The sequence below is a fragment of the Lygodium microphyllum genome, chromosome 26, assembly GCF_053477565.2.
Source record: "Lygodium microphyllum isolate KBCC chromosome 26, Lygodium_microphyllum_v1.1.10, whole genome shotgun sequence".
In the NCBI taxonomy this organism is placed as follows: domain Eukaryota; kingdom Viridiplantae; phylum Streptophyta; class Polypodiopsida; order Schizaeales; family Lygodiaceae; genus Lygodium; species Lygodium microphyllum.
The window spans coordinates 90,317,557-90,333,348 of NC_141160.1; positions in this window are offsets into that span (position 1 = coordinate 90,317,557).

The following is a 15,792-nucleotide window of genomic DNA, read 5'->3' on the forward strand; positions in this document are numbered from 1 at the left end:
CATCTCTTCATCCTCTTTTACTTATTCCACTTCCATCTTCTGCCACTTCTATTTCGCAATCCCCTCAGTTGGTTAGTGAGTATGATGGATTTGATCAGCAGATTCCAAGAAGAAGAGGATGGAGCTCGATTGATTCTCTTACAGGACCACAGATAAACTGGCCAATAATTCCAGGGGACTGGACTACTGCCAATCAAGCATACCAAAACTACCTTCATTTTGCTCACCAATATTCACAATCTCTAGATCCTTCAGTGAGATTGATAGCTCATTTTGCTTGGTATCTAGCATATATGCATAGGCATTCCCATAATGATCAAAAGGCCATTTCAAAGCTTTGTATGAATGTCAATGTGAACATTGATTCCCAATAGCTGGATGTCCTATATTTTCATGCCCTATGTCTACCTAGTAGATACCTTGTTTTGCTAGAAAGGATGTGCTGTCTACAGTTCTTTCAAAATCCTCCAAAGACATTTGTGGATGAGTCCTTCTCCATGGATCGTTTTCGAAACCACTAAGCCTTCAAAAGAGATCACCTTCATTGATGCCTTCGCCATGTATTTTGGATGATTCTTAATTAGATATATCTCTCTTTTTGGAGGTATTATTCAGATGGTTGTGTTAGTGTTTTGTGTGTGTTGTGGGTTAATTGTATATGATGAGTTCGTGCTGATTGAGAATAATTTGTTCGAGAGCTCTTTTCAAACTATTGATGGTAGATGAATGCCTATGGTGCAAAGCTGAAGAAAAACCTTTTATATCCTTTACAAATTTGTTATGATTTTTAAATGATTATCCAATGAGTTAATGAATAACGAAGTTTTCCTTTAGAAGTTTTTTTCTAGAGATACAGGTAATAAGTTGGGGTTGTGGTTTGGCAAGATTATTGAAGATATTGAAGAAGATCAAAATTGAGCTCTTTAATGAACTTATATTCTTCTTTTCCTTAGGTCATGAGGACGCTTCCTTTCTAAGTGTGGGGATATGTTGAGAGTGGAAAAAGACTGAATTTTTGACTAATTTTTGTTGTTTTTGAGGTCTGAAGAATGATTGATTTTTTATGGATTTAGAGTGGTGTATGGTTGTTAATGGAAGTGTTTGAGAGTGTTTTGGATGATATTGACTATGTTTTGGAAGATCATGGTGATTTTTAGTGGAAATATGAAGCTCAATGATGTTCTGATAGGTTCTATTAAGGTTCTGATTGGTTCTGTATACCTTCTATATAGCTTCTATTTTGTTCTAATTTTCTTCTGTATGAAGCATGGATTGATGATTGATGAAGATTGAGATCTTTTGGAAGCTTATTGAATAGTTTTTGATAGTTTGGAATGGTTTGAGTATGAGTTATGAGGTTCTGATGACCTTCTGTAACCCTCTATAGACCTTCTGTAGAGCCTCTGTCTCTACTCTGTCTCTGCACTATAACTGTTCTGTAGCTGCTCTGGTATTGTACTGTACTATTCTATAGACCTTCTGTAAGTGTTTTGTAGAATGTATGTGTGACTTTGGAAAAATTTTCTAGCTTTTGGAAAGGATGAATCTAATTTCAAAAGAGCTAAAACAAATGGAAGAAGCAAATGTTGAAGATTGAAGAGAAGACTGAGTGACAGTGACAGTAGTGAGCTATGAAAAGACACTGTAGTGGCTTTGGTGACTCTTCATATCAGACATACCTCTTGGGAGATGCATCCATAACCTAAGAAGGATTATTGAGAGTATTATAGTGAGGATATGATGTACTATAGAGAGAGAGAGAGATAGCCAGAGATAGTCAATTCTATCAAAACAGTGTAATTGTATATGAGAGATTGAGAGAGAAAACTATGAAGACATTGAAGATGAATACTATGTGATTAATTTCCATTCAAAGATGGTGTATTCTTCTATATTCATTGTTCTATTGAAGGATTCTATGAAGATGTTGAAGAATACGGTTGATTCTATCAAATCCATGGGAGATATCTACTATGATGTTGCGTGAAGAATTGTTGTTTTCTTTGTTTTGATGATCAAAAGAATGAAATAAAAGCTTGTTGATGTTACAAGATAGATTTTCTTGCAGTAGAATCCCCTTTTCCTTGGTGTTCCTCTTGGGGCTCCATGGTGTGATTGTCAATGCATCATTTGATGTACTTTTGAAAGGACTATTTGTGTTTGCTAGAATCTAGATCTCTGATTGAAAATATTAATAAACAGGATAAAAGGAAGGATCGTGCTAGGCTACCTCCAAGCTAGTTGCGACACCCTACTCCAAGGGGGTCATGGTTATCGCTACGAGAGGCTTAGACCGGCTCCATAGGCGAAAGGTCTGTCAGTAGGGATAGTCTCGTGTAGTAGGAAATGTGGGTGCCAAGGGGGGCTTTTCCTATAAATCCTGCATTGTTCCTAGAATCTGACGAGTCCCCTTCGTGACCCAGGATGGGATCCTCGAACCCTAAATACTAGTTACAAGGGTGGAATCTTGGTGGGTAGAATACCTTCGTGGAATTCTGTGTATCTTCCGCAGGGTCAGAAAGATAGAAATTGCAATAAGCTTTCAATATAATAAAGAAGTTTGTTTAATTCAAGGATTTTTTGAATTGTATGTGTGTCTGTGAAATAAATTACATGAAGAAACCTATGATTTAACGGAATAATTAAGGAAGCTGATTGTATATGTTCCAATAAATGTGTTGTAGGTAATTAGAAAACTAAAGTTGATTCCCTCATCAAAGGAAAGCGGGTGGGCGTAACCCCCAACGGGTCCGTCCAATGGTAGGGTGGTCTCAGTTAGTTGGGAGCTTTTCTAAATCACCAATAGAAATAGGAAGACGATAAATTGACCAACTTGTCGTTAGGTAGAACTGACTTACATTGTTTTAGGGGGTTGGAATGGGATTTTGCCTTATGGGAAGGAGGGTTGATGCTCCCCTCCATCTCCCATTCTCTTCCAAGTGCAATGGCAAGTCCGCTTCAGATCGAGTAATCCTGTAGAAGTGGGAACTCAAAATTACTGACACTAGCTGGCTATTAGGAGACCTGTCTGATTTTAAGAATCCAAAAATTCAGGTCGATCTTAGTGGGTTCAACCAGAACTCTCCCATTGTGAAGTAGACTCAGTAGGGCCTAAGTGACAAACCCCGTGATGTTCCAAGGGAGCGTTGAGCGGCATCATTTTTGGAAAACCTACTGATGGACTACTAAAAGGTATGCTATGGATGAGACTAGCTGACACCTCACATAAGGCCAAGATCTAGTTGCCCAACAATCTAGGTTGGAACTTAGACCTATAGATGAGACCATAGAATTGATTGTCACCAAAACTTTAATCCAATAAGAAATTACCAGCCACCATCCGCCTACCCTTGGTAGAGACTCAATTTGACTACTTGGGTTGATCATCCATTGGACCACCTATCAAAACCCATGAGCGACCCAAAATTGATTGTTAGGAGTAATCATGATTCATGTGAAAGAGCCGCAATTGCATGAAACTGATTGGTAAAAGTGTGGATGTGATTGATTTCATGGAAGGTTGCACCCTACATCATAGACACTTAAGTGCATGTGAAAACATGAAAAGCTTGATTTCACATAGCTTACATCGAGTTGCACTGCTCAAGCATGTAAGTGCATGTACACTTGTAGATTTATTGGATTAACAATGAAAATACTAAAGGGGATTAAGCTAAGAAACAAACCCACCAATAGGAGTGCAACCCCAAAAATTGGACAAGTGACCCAAGACACTAGAGACAAAGGTCTAGGGAAAACAAAACCATCAAACCACTAAAGGGAAGTAAGGACTTAGAGATACATCTTTAGCCGGCCTAGTCAACCTCATAGAAATACTAGTGGGTCAAGAGACAACCACCATGGTAGGTACCAGTTTGAATGAGAATGACCTTGACCTCAACCTTAATATAGCAGGGTACCCGGATGACATTCGTTGACTTATCACACAGTATGACCAATAGACAAGGATAACACATCATGGAAGATCTAATGTCAATATCATAGCTGGTCTTAAGGAGGAGAGGAGGCTAGGAAGGATTGCACCATAGTGCATAGCGAGCTATAACTAGGAGCAATGGAATCAGAGGTCTCGCCAACAGGAGAGAGAGCTCAACAAGGTTCACAAGATCCTAGCCATCTCAGATAGAAACAGAGCAGAAGGAAATGTTGATGAGCCTTAGAAGTAGATTTTACAATGAGCAAGCTGCTCATGAAGTAATTGCTAGATAACACCAACGCTGAGCAAAGTGGAGCAGCCTTGGTAGCATCATTACTAGTTGGGCAAGGAGCCCCAAATAACAAGAGTCAAACAAAGATACCCATAGTTGCTAGGAAAATTGCCAAATATCAAGCAAGCAATGATCCCAATAGCTTCATTTAGTAGTTTGACCAAGTGTGGGAGGCTAACAACCTCATGGATCCCAATCAATGAGCACAAGCATTCGGTCTTTGCTTAGGAGACAAGGCATGGAATTGGTTTACTGGTCTACATAATGTTGAATGCCCTATGTCTGATACTTCTCAAGTTGCTTTGTAACTATAGGTATCTTGGTATGGCTTCTAGCATTTGGGGTGATTCCCAGTCATCCCGCTAGCAACCAAGTTACTAGGTTTGCTTTGCTTTGCTTTTGCAGTGTTATTTAACAATTGCTTCATGAGGAGCGCACTCAATGTAATATCAGCCTCTAACTCTCTCTCCATGTTGGCCTCTCCTCCAGCTCTGTTCCTACATGTGATGGTTAGAACCTATTGGACCTCGTTAAGCTCCATTTCCTAGCGTAGTCTTTGAGCACGTTGCTCCTGGTTGTAGCTAGTTAAGCATTGCAGGGCAACTCTTCCTAGCCTCCTTTCCTCCTTGAATCAATTATGATTTTATATGTGGATCTCCCATGGTGTGCTATTTTGGTTTGACGATCATATCTTAATATGAGTTATTGTAAGCCAACTAAAAAATCACCTAGGCTGAGGTCTTGGTTACCTGTTTCCATGCTTGCACTTGCCATGTTGGTGGTCTCATGAACCAGTAAGGTGTCAATAAGGGTGATTAGGTCGGCCAAGGACACATCTCTAATTGTAGTTCATTCCTTTCTTCACTCGATTCTCAAGTGGTTTGAGGTTGTTTACTTCTCAGTGATTGTTTTTTAGTTTGTTTTCGTGATCCTAGGGTTGTTGCAAGTCCTATTGGTGGGTTTGTTTCTCAGCTTAATTTCCCTTTAGTGTGTTCCTTGTTAATGAAATTACTTCACCAATTTATGCCTACTCACACACTTGAATGGTGCAATGCAGGTCGAGCTGCGCACAATTAGGCTTTCCACTCTTCTCATGCACCTAAGTGCCCACAATGCAATATGCAACCTTCAATGAAATCATTCACACACCCACAAGGCAACGGAATAGTGTCTCTAATAGGTAGCAAATTGCAAGTGATTGGTTGATTTGGTCAATTCTTGGGCCTATCGGGGCAAATTCTAGTGTTGGTTAGCTCTATGGTTGCACTTGTAGGTTTGGGATCTAGCTAGGGTCACTCAATATTTAGCTCACAACCTTTGATATGTTTAGGGGTTCTAGATGGTCCCTAAGAATGTGTTTTCGACCTGATAATCTTCCAATTCAAATGTCAGAGTTGCAAATCTCTAACCATCCGAGTTCCATATTTGGCCGTCCAAGTGGTGGTTTTGGCCTGTTCGACTCGGATGGGAGCATCTGTCCCATTCCGAGTGGGGGATGTCTGAGTGGACTAAAGTGACTCGACCATCCAAGGGCTAGTTAGGATTCAGTTATCCGAGGTTGGGGACGCCGTTCGAGTGGTGGAAAAAACACGTAGAATGACAAAAAAATTGATGACAATGAATTGCTTAATCACATGTGCTTCCAAGTATGATCATGTCCTTATTGTTCAATCTCAACAAGGAGGGTTCTGAGCATACGGGCAATGATGCATAGATTTCTATTTCTCCTTCCTACTGCTTTCTGATGACCTCCTACTCTCTCTCTCTCAATCTCTCATAAAAACTAAAATGAGCTCTCCCCCCTTTTTCTCTCCTTTTAATGCTCACTCTCTCTTTCTTCCCTTACTCTCTGTTTTCCTTTCTAGATATTCAAAATCTCTTTTCTTTTCTATCTCTACTCCCATGTTTCTTGATTGTTATATAGACTTATCTTTTCCTTCTTTTCTCCTTATTTCCTAAACTTTGCTACATCCTACTAATGAAAAACAACATACCATTGATTTAACTAACACTCCTAAATCTTTCAACACCTAAAATATTTGGCAAAGAGATCAAACACCTCTCAATATTGTTTTTGAAGACAAACTCCTACGCCATTGCTTGATTTGGAGTGCACAAGCACTCAAGCTTGAAATCCGTTGGTCCTGACAATGGAACCAAAATGTCATCACTATTGTAACAATTGTGTCAAGACCCTATGGACCACTTATCAAGTCAAGCATTTCAAGTGAGTGTGGCAATGGCTACCTCTCACATACCCATGCACGCTCTCACACAAGGATGTAGTGAGTTTAACATTGAATCTGATCATTGTAGTCCTCTTCCTTGAATCCTTTGATAGCTCCATGATTCAATGCACTTGATCAAGCAAGCTCCATCTCCAAGCTCTAGGCTCCAACCTCCATAGCTGCGTGCACAAGAAAAGAGAATAGAAGAAGGAAAAGAAGAAGAAGAGAGGAGAAGAGCAGCTTCTCCATGGTCCCTCACTCTCACACACTCTCACTTTCCCTCCCTCACACTCACTCTTTCCCTCTCTCATGCACAAGAAGAAAGCAAGAGCAAGAACAAGAAGAGAGCTAGTTTGCACAAACACCAAGAATGAGCTTATCCATTCACTTTTTGACTTTTATACATGTCCTCCCCTTGGGCACCCAACCCTTTCCCACGACTGGCCATCTAGCCTTGGTCCTATTTTCCACTTTCTTTCCTATTATTTTTCCTATTCTCATTTCTTTGTTACATGCACCTTTTCATTTACAACTTGCACAAGAGGGAGCCTAGTGCTCTTTTACAAGGGGCTAAAATGCGCTTTATTTCTTGCGTGTCTCGTTCTTGATTTTCAGAGTTTTTCCCACACCTTTTGTTCCTTTTCCAATGAGTTATCTTTTTATGCTCCTGCATAAGTCTCTTTGCACCTTGTGTTGTTCTACGCGGTTAACAATTGCATCATTATTTGGGCATTTAGTTCAAGAAATGTGATGAAGGTATTACTTTATGTTAAACAAAGTATGTTGAGATATTATTGCAAAGATTTGGTATTGAGAATTGCAAGCCTATTGCTATTGCTATGGAGACAGGTTTGAAGTTGAGCCTTCATGATGCTACAGATTAATTTGATGTCTTTCTCTATCAATATGCTATTGGATGCTTGATTTTTATATGCATTACAAGGCTTGGTATTCTGTTTGTGATCTTAGAGATGAGCATGTTTATGCATAGCCCAAGCAATAAGCATTGGCATGCAATCAAGTATATCCTTCACTACTTGAGCAATACTTAGCACCTTGGAATGTTTACAAGTTAAAGTGCAAGTTAGATCCTTCACTACTTGAGCGGTACTTAGCACCTTGAATGTTTACAAGTTGAAGCGCAAGCCAAATGGTAGCATTGATCACTACAAAGCTAAATTTATGGCAAAAGGTTGTGCTAAATAGAAGGACATTCATTTTGATGAGACCTTTGCTTCCACTTATTATATGAAAAGTATTCATCGCATTTGTGCATCACTAGCTCATAATGGTCAGAATGTACATCAATTGGTTATAGAAATTAGATTTTTGAATGGTGATTTATATAAGTGTATGTCTTTCAACCTCATGGTTTCCTATAGAAGGGGCAAGAAAAAACACCTAGCCTAATCTAAAATAAGGTACACAATTAGTAGGGGCAACATTGAGGATGAAAGCACTATTGTTGGAGATACCTCCTACTCCTTTTCCTTCTCTTGCCGATGGGGTGTTGATAGTAGTAATGTGAGCTTCTCCATCTTCTTCTCTTTCATAGCAATCCTCTCTCTCAAGATTTCTCATAGTCACAATTGATCCAAAATATGGTTGCCCTATTTCTCAAAAGTCTCTCCATTAAGAAAAAATAGCACAAAGACAACTATTCTTTTTCAATCATACTTTTCCCTAGTATTAACTTCTATCGATGTCAATATGATGCCTTTTGAGTGCTTAATCCCCAATGTAAAACCTTAGTATTTTTCCTAATAGAAACTAAAACAAAGATATCTAAGGTTGCATTTTTTTATGGGTTATGAATCTTTTTGGGTCTATTTTTTGGGGGGTTTCTTTCCTTCAATGCTACCTTATTCTAATCTACAACCAACAACAACAAACCAAGGACCCTGTATGCTCACAATCCATTTATTCTAATCTAACTATGTATCATTTCGAAGTGCAAGCTTCTATTCTATTGCATGGCAAGAAAGTGAAGGACATCGGCAAACAATTCCACATGAGGTCCTTGCAATGGAACTAAAAATGTCATGTTTAACAAGTGCAATGGTGGGACTTTGGATGAAGCTCCTCTTATTTCAAGAGCTTTGATCTACCTCCGTATTGCTATCTCTCACATAACAACCTATACTCTCTCACACATTAACTATACACTCTTCTTTCAATCCCCAAAGCAAGAATGCAAGATCAATGATGAGTTGAAGCAAGCTCACCTTCTTACCTCAAGTGTTATAGTTATGACTTGAGAAGTTTAAAAATGGCTCCATAATTCAAATGGTGCCTCCTTGATTGAATTCACTACTCCATAGCCTTCATGCCACTCTAGAATACTCCATGGAGAGAGGAATGAACAGAAGAAGAAGGAGAAGAAGGTAGAGGTGGAGAAGAGCTTCTCCCATTGGTCCCTCACACACACACACACACACACACACACACACACACACACATCCTCTTGGAACATTATCCTATAGATTTCAAGTTTTTTAATGAGCTCCCCATCTTATCCTCATTAAAAATGATATCATGGTTATGTACCACCTTAGACTCTTGATATCATAAGCAATAGCCCATTTCTCCCATTCTCAATATCCAAGAAAGATACACTTCTTGGACTTAGGATCAAGCTTGCTCTAGTTATCCCTAGGTACATACATAAATGCCTCACAACCAAGACATGCAAAGTGATCATAAGTAGGCCTCTTTCTAGACCCAGATTCCTCTGGACTTTTGTCATCCAATGGTTTGCTAAGAGACTTTTTGATAAAATGCACTGCTATCATAACAACTTCAGCCCAAAACCCATCAGTGAGACCAATGTCAGAGAGTAAACTAACTACGAACCCTTTCTTAAATGGTCCTATTTATCTTCTCAACCACACCATTTTAAGTAAGATTCTCATGAACTATCAACTCTCTTTTGATATGATGGGTAGCAAAAAGTTCGTAAAGACATGAAAAGTGTATTCACCACCAATATTAGTTCTTAAGCACTTAAACTTTTTGTTTTTCATATGCCAATAACTTTTAAAATGCATCTAGCATATCGTGAAGAGGGTAAGTCCAAACCTTACTAGTATCATCATCTATAAAAGTGACAAAATATGAAGCTCCACCTGATGGGACTATGGGCATAGGCCCACACAAATCACTATGAACCAAATCTAAGCACTTTGATATTCTAATAATTCCATTACTTATCTTATGCAAAAAATTAGTTTGTTCGCAAGAAAGTAATGCCCATAAAAACCAAGATCAAAGAAGTTCAAGCAACAAAGATAATTCAAATGGCATAAAGCTTTCGTTCCAATACATGGCATGTGCCCCAATGAGATACCATAAAGAAACTAATGGCAATTTAGTGATAACTACAACATGTCTTTAACCCCGAAAATATACAAAGGATACAAAGTACCAGATTTAGGTCCTTTGGCAACAATAAGAGACCCTTTATAGATCTATCGTACATGATCTCCAAAGATCACACTATAACCACAGTCGTCAAGATGTCCTAGTCAAAGTATCAAACATATCATACATTCCACAAGACAAAAGAAGATCCATTAAGCATGCAAAGTGAATGGAATGATGCTCATGAGTCCAAAAGTTAGTTCAATGACATGCCATTATCCATGGCAAACAAGGATGCATCACCAAAAGAGGATACACATAATACATCTCTCCATCATCACTCATGGCATGGCAAGTGGGAGGGTGCCACGCCATGCTAGGTGGGGAACGTCACGTCGTAATTAGGGTGGTGGAGTGAGGGATGTCACATTGTGGTTAAAAGGAGGGAGCTATTGTGCCATACTTGGGGTGTTAAGGTGAGGGATGCCACAATTGGAGTGCCATGCCATGGGGGGAGAGGGTGCCATGTTATGGGGAGGGGGAGGGGAAATCCTATCATGTATAGGGGAATGCCACACCATGGTAAGTGGTAGGGGGAGTCCCATGTGGTAGGGTGAGAGATGACATGTTGTGGTTCTACCCACCCCAAAGAGACCCCTCCCAAAAAAACACCGCTCCACCCAAATCCCCTTTGACACGACACCCCCCCCCAAAAAGGCCTTACTTCACCCAACTTCCTACGACATAGTGCACCCCACCAAACCCCTCCCCCCCACCCAAAAAATCCCACTCTATTGAACTCTCCTACAACAAGGCACACTCCTCCCCTCCTCCAAATAAAACTCAACTTCATCCAACTCCAAATAAAACCCAACTCCATCCAACTCCCCCCCTCCAAATAAAACCCAACTCCATTCAACTCCCCTACAACATGGCACCTCCCCCCTTTCAAAAAACCCCACTCCACCTAGCTCCCCTACAACATAGTGCATCACAAGCCCCCCCCCCCCCCCCCCCCCCCTTCCCAAAACCCCAAAAGAAAACCCCCACTCCACCCAACTCCCCTATGACATGGTGCCCTCCCAAAAAAACCCCACTCCATTGAGACATGGGACACACCTCCCCCTAGATGTAGAGCTTAATAATGGCACGCACCCCTCCCTCCCAAAAAAATCCCACTCCATTAAGGCATGGTACACCCCCCCCCCCCCCCCCCGAATGTAGACGTTAGTAATGAGAATAGTACTTTTATCAAGATGTAGAGCTCGATAATGAGCGTAAAACTTATATCAAGATGGAACACCTATTTGACTAGATGTAGAGCTCAGTAATGAGAATAGTACTTGTGTCAAGATATCGAAACAAGCACAAGTGTAATAGAAGAAATTCAAATACTCAATTTTCCTGATGAAGCTACACTTTGCTCCTCACTCCAAGCATGAGCTCCCACGAATGCTACTTTGATACCAATTTTGAGAGGGAAGCTATGGTGGGATGTGAGGTTGAAGCCATGGAGTGCAAGAGGGTTGAGAGAGAGACGCACACAAAAGAGTTTAGTGGTTACAATAAATGGTACCCTTATTCTTGTTTATCTTCACTTATATATGACTATTGGCTTTTATCACAACAATCTACTTTAAGATTTTGGTATAATTGATTGCAAGTTAGTGATTCCTCCATCTAAATTAACTTGAATATTTCAAAATAAGACACATCTACTTTTGTTGACAATAAGCTTTTCAAAAAACTTGTGGAGGTCTTCTTTACTTGTGTAATATATGCACAAATATAAGTGAAGCTACATGTATTTTAAGTATGTTCTCTAATTGGTAAAAAGAAAGCTAGTCAAAGTCTTTGATTCTCCATATTCTCTATTTGTCACTTGCTTATAAATATAATGTATTTTGTTGTGTCCCCTTTTCTTACAAAGCACCTATCTATTGAGGACTTCATATCCTATATACATAAAAGGTTATACTATAATAAAAAGAGACTAAGCATTTTTTAACCACAAAAAAACATTTTTCAAATGTGAATCTACAATTGACATGAAAAGATACCATTACATGTGCAATATTGATTGAAGACATTATTACAAAAGTAGATCATGTACCGATTCTTAGATCGTGAGTAATTTTGAAACCTAAGAGTGGCCTACACTCACAACATATAGGTCAAGCACACTAGTTACCCTATAAGTGAAAACAACCATTATTGAACTTCTCATATGAGAGAATGACTTGCCATTCTTATGGAATCACTTTAGACATGAATGGTTGTGTTGCATTTTTGAATGTATGGGATAATAACATGTTGCAATTTGCATGTAATAGGTGAGACATATTTTATAAGAGCCATTCTCATTAAATAGGAGGAATATGTCAAAGTAAACATGTGAAACTACTCTTGCATCACCACTTTTAGGGTTTTAAACTTGATGTAGACAAAAAAATAGTGCCTTCTTTTGGCTTGCCATATGCACTCTCAGGTACTTTAGTTTCCAAAGGGTGTAACAAGAAGAGTCTCATATCCTTGAGAACTCTTTTTAATGAAGGAACACCTTTGTACTCTTTTGTATAATGAGAGAACTAGTAGAACCTTGAGAACCTCTTTGGAATTTACAAGCACACCTCTATAGAGAACTTTGTACCAAAAGATCATAAATATTTAAAAGAGTACCACCATTTTTTAATTTTAAAAAACATTTTTCTGAGTGAATCTATAATTGACATGATGTAAGATACCATAAGATATATATTATCGATAAAGAACATTGTTATAAAAAGTATACCATGTATCTACTCTTAGATTGTGGATAACTTGAAACATGAATGTGATTACACTTACCAACAATAGGTCAAGCATACTAGTTACCCTATAAGTGAAAACAATCATTATTGAATGACTTCTCTCATGAGATAATGACTTGCCATTCTAATGGAATCACTTTAGACATGAATGGTTACATGTCACATTTTGAATATGTGAGATAATTATATGTTGCAGTTTGGATGTAGTAGGTAAAAGCTCCTATCTTATAAGACCCATTCTCATTATACAGTAGGAGATGTCAAAGTAAACACATCAAATCACTCGTGCATCACCACTTTGAGGTTTTAAACTTGATGAAATAAAAAATAGTGCCTTCTTTTGTCTTGCCATGAGTGCATGCCATTACCTTAATCTTCAAAGGATGGTCAATTTCCATTAGCCAAAAAGATAGCAAGTGGTAAAGGTAGGCATGCACACACATTTTGTGTGTGTGTGTGTGTGTGTGTGTGTGTGTGTGTGTGTGTGTGTGTGTGTGTGTGTGTGTGTGTGTGTGTTTCTCCATCTTTTTGGTTATACAATGTGCACAATGGTATTTTGGTAGCATTGTAACCATTAATTAGTAGGAGTAATGACTAACTAATCATGTTGTGGTAATTGACCATGTAAAATGTAGCTTACTTTATCAATGTTGATCACAAGGTAGGTGCTTGATTCCAATTGGATGGAGGTTCCATCATAAATCTATTGTAAGCTTTCCACAATTTCAAAACCCATTATAGAACTAGAATGTTGCACATGAAGTCCTACCATATGGTTCTTGATGTAGCTGCTTTATCTACCATATCAATAGGTAGAAGGATAATCATGTGAAAATTTTCTTAATGCTTATGGCGCTAGCTCAACAAGTCTCCAAAGAGTGTAAAACTTTATGTGATAGAAGTGTTGCCTTATGTTTGTGCTTGTGGTTTCACCTCATGATAAAGTGGTCCTCTTTTGAATGTTTTGATTGATTAGATGTCCTAAACGATTGCTTTGGCCAAAGAATCCCTTCAAACAATAAAGGGTGGCATATATACACTCCCAATCACCCCTTTCCACTATCACAAGACCAAATTTTAAATGTTGGGTCTATCGTGTCATTATACTACTTTTGTATGTGGGGATGGATTCTCTTCTTTAATGGCGATAACACTTTTGAAGTTTAAAGAGATTCTTTCAATAATTACAATTCTCCTCTTATAAGGACCTTCAATGTTGATTTGAATAAGGAATGTCCATCCTTGGAACATTCTCCAAACTATCCAACTTTAATACTCTTAAGATATCTCATTAAATGTATGGATTTTGGCTCATCCTTCAACCAAGTTTTGTGTAACACATACTTTGTGAAACATGGTTTGGTCACTAGCTTGTGTTATGTGAGTTGAAGGGATACTCATGATTGAAGGTTTGCCACATGGTGAAGTACTTTTGGTTTATAGGACGTTGAGGGGCAATTAGGATTCAATAAACTTGTGTACATAGAGAAAATTGTGCTCTCTAGTTTAAATGCTCAATGAGCTTAGAGAGATGCCCAATAAATAATACCATGGTGTATGTATGACAAAAACACAAAGGGACATAGGAGCCCATGGTTAAAACGTATGTGCACTTGTACTCATATTTTATGTCTTAAATTTTTTTCTTAAGTTCACACGTAATAGATGCTCCAAAGTACTCCCTTGATGCTCACTAACTCTTTATGATTTCTAGGGTTCTTAATTTGTTAAAAAGCTACCAACCAACACATACTAGGTTGATGGACAAAGATTTGTTTGGGAAGGTTGTAACAAAGTTACTATATTTAAGTAGTTGAATCGGAAGCATGGTAAACTTCATTTGTGAATACCTTTGAAGACTATATGGTGGCAAATGATCCTCTTGTGTGATGACTTTATGTTTAAGAGCTAGTCCACCAATGATATAAAGAAAAACTTTATCTATGGTATTGAAACGTATGTGCACGAGGTTGAAAATATTTCATAACTTTGAACCCTTACACCTAAAAGCCCAATGCTAGTACAAGTGCTTGATTAATAAAGTTACTAGTTGCCTCAAAGCGGCAAGCGAAGTTCGCACAACAACTTCGTTCAACAATCCATTTCTCATCTTTCTCTCTCCTCTTTTCCCTCTTTGTTTCTAATTTTTTATTTATACTCTCTCTCTCTCTCTCCCCCCATATTCCCCATGTCTAATTCTCTCTCTCTCTCCCCCCCTTTTATTTTTCACTCTCTCTTCTCTCTTTTCCTTCTCTCTCCCTCTCCTCTTTTTTCATTTTTTTCTTCTTCTCTCTTTCTCTCCTTTTCTTCTCTCTGCACTTTTCTTCTCTCTCCCTCTCTCCTCTCTTTCTCCTCTATTTTTTTTCTCTCTCTCTTTTTTTTCTTTCTTCTCCCTCCCCAATCTCTCTTAAAGTATGTAAATTTTATCTTTTCCCTATATATAATTCTCTCTTCTCCTCTCTCTCTCTCTCTGTCTCTCTCTCTCCACCCTCTTTTCTTGTCCTGCCCTTTCTCTTAATTTTCATTTTCTTCTTCTCTCCCTCTCTCTCTTTTAAATTTTATATTTTCTCTCTCACTCTCACTCTCCCCCTCTCTCTTCCTTCCCCTCTCTCTAAAAAAAAATTGAAATTTAAAAAAGACTTCTCTTTTCTCTTTTTCCCCATCTCTCTTCCTCTTTTCCTCTTTCTTCTTCTTCTTCTTCTTCTTCTCTCTCTCTCTCTCTCTTCGCATTTCTTCTCTCTCCCCCGTCTCCTCTCTTTTCCTTCTCTCTCCTCTCTTTTTCTTCTTCTCTCTTTAATTTTTTTCTTTTCTCTTTCTTTTAAATTGTATATTTTCTCTCTGTGTTTAAATTCTCTCTCTATCTCTCTCCTATTTTTTCCTCTCTCTCTCTCTCTCTTAAATTTTATATTTTCTGTCTCTATAATTATCTTTCTTTATGTTCCCCCCTCTCTTTCCCCCGTCTCTCCATCTTTTTCTCTTTCTTCTTCTTTTTTTGATCCTTCTCCTTCTCCTTCTTCTTCTTCTTCTTCTATCTCCCTCTCAAAGTGTGCGAAAAACTATGTCCAAAAAACTTTAAATTATTTGTTAAAAATATTTAATTAAAAAGTTTAATCAAAGAAAGAGAGAGAGAACCTAAGCCCTACACATGAGAGAGAAGGGGGAGGG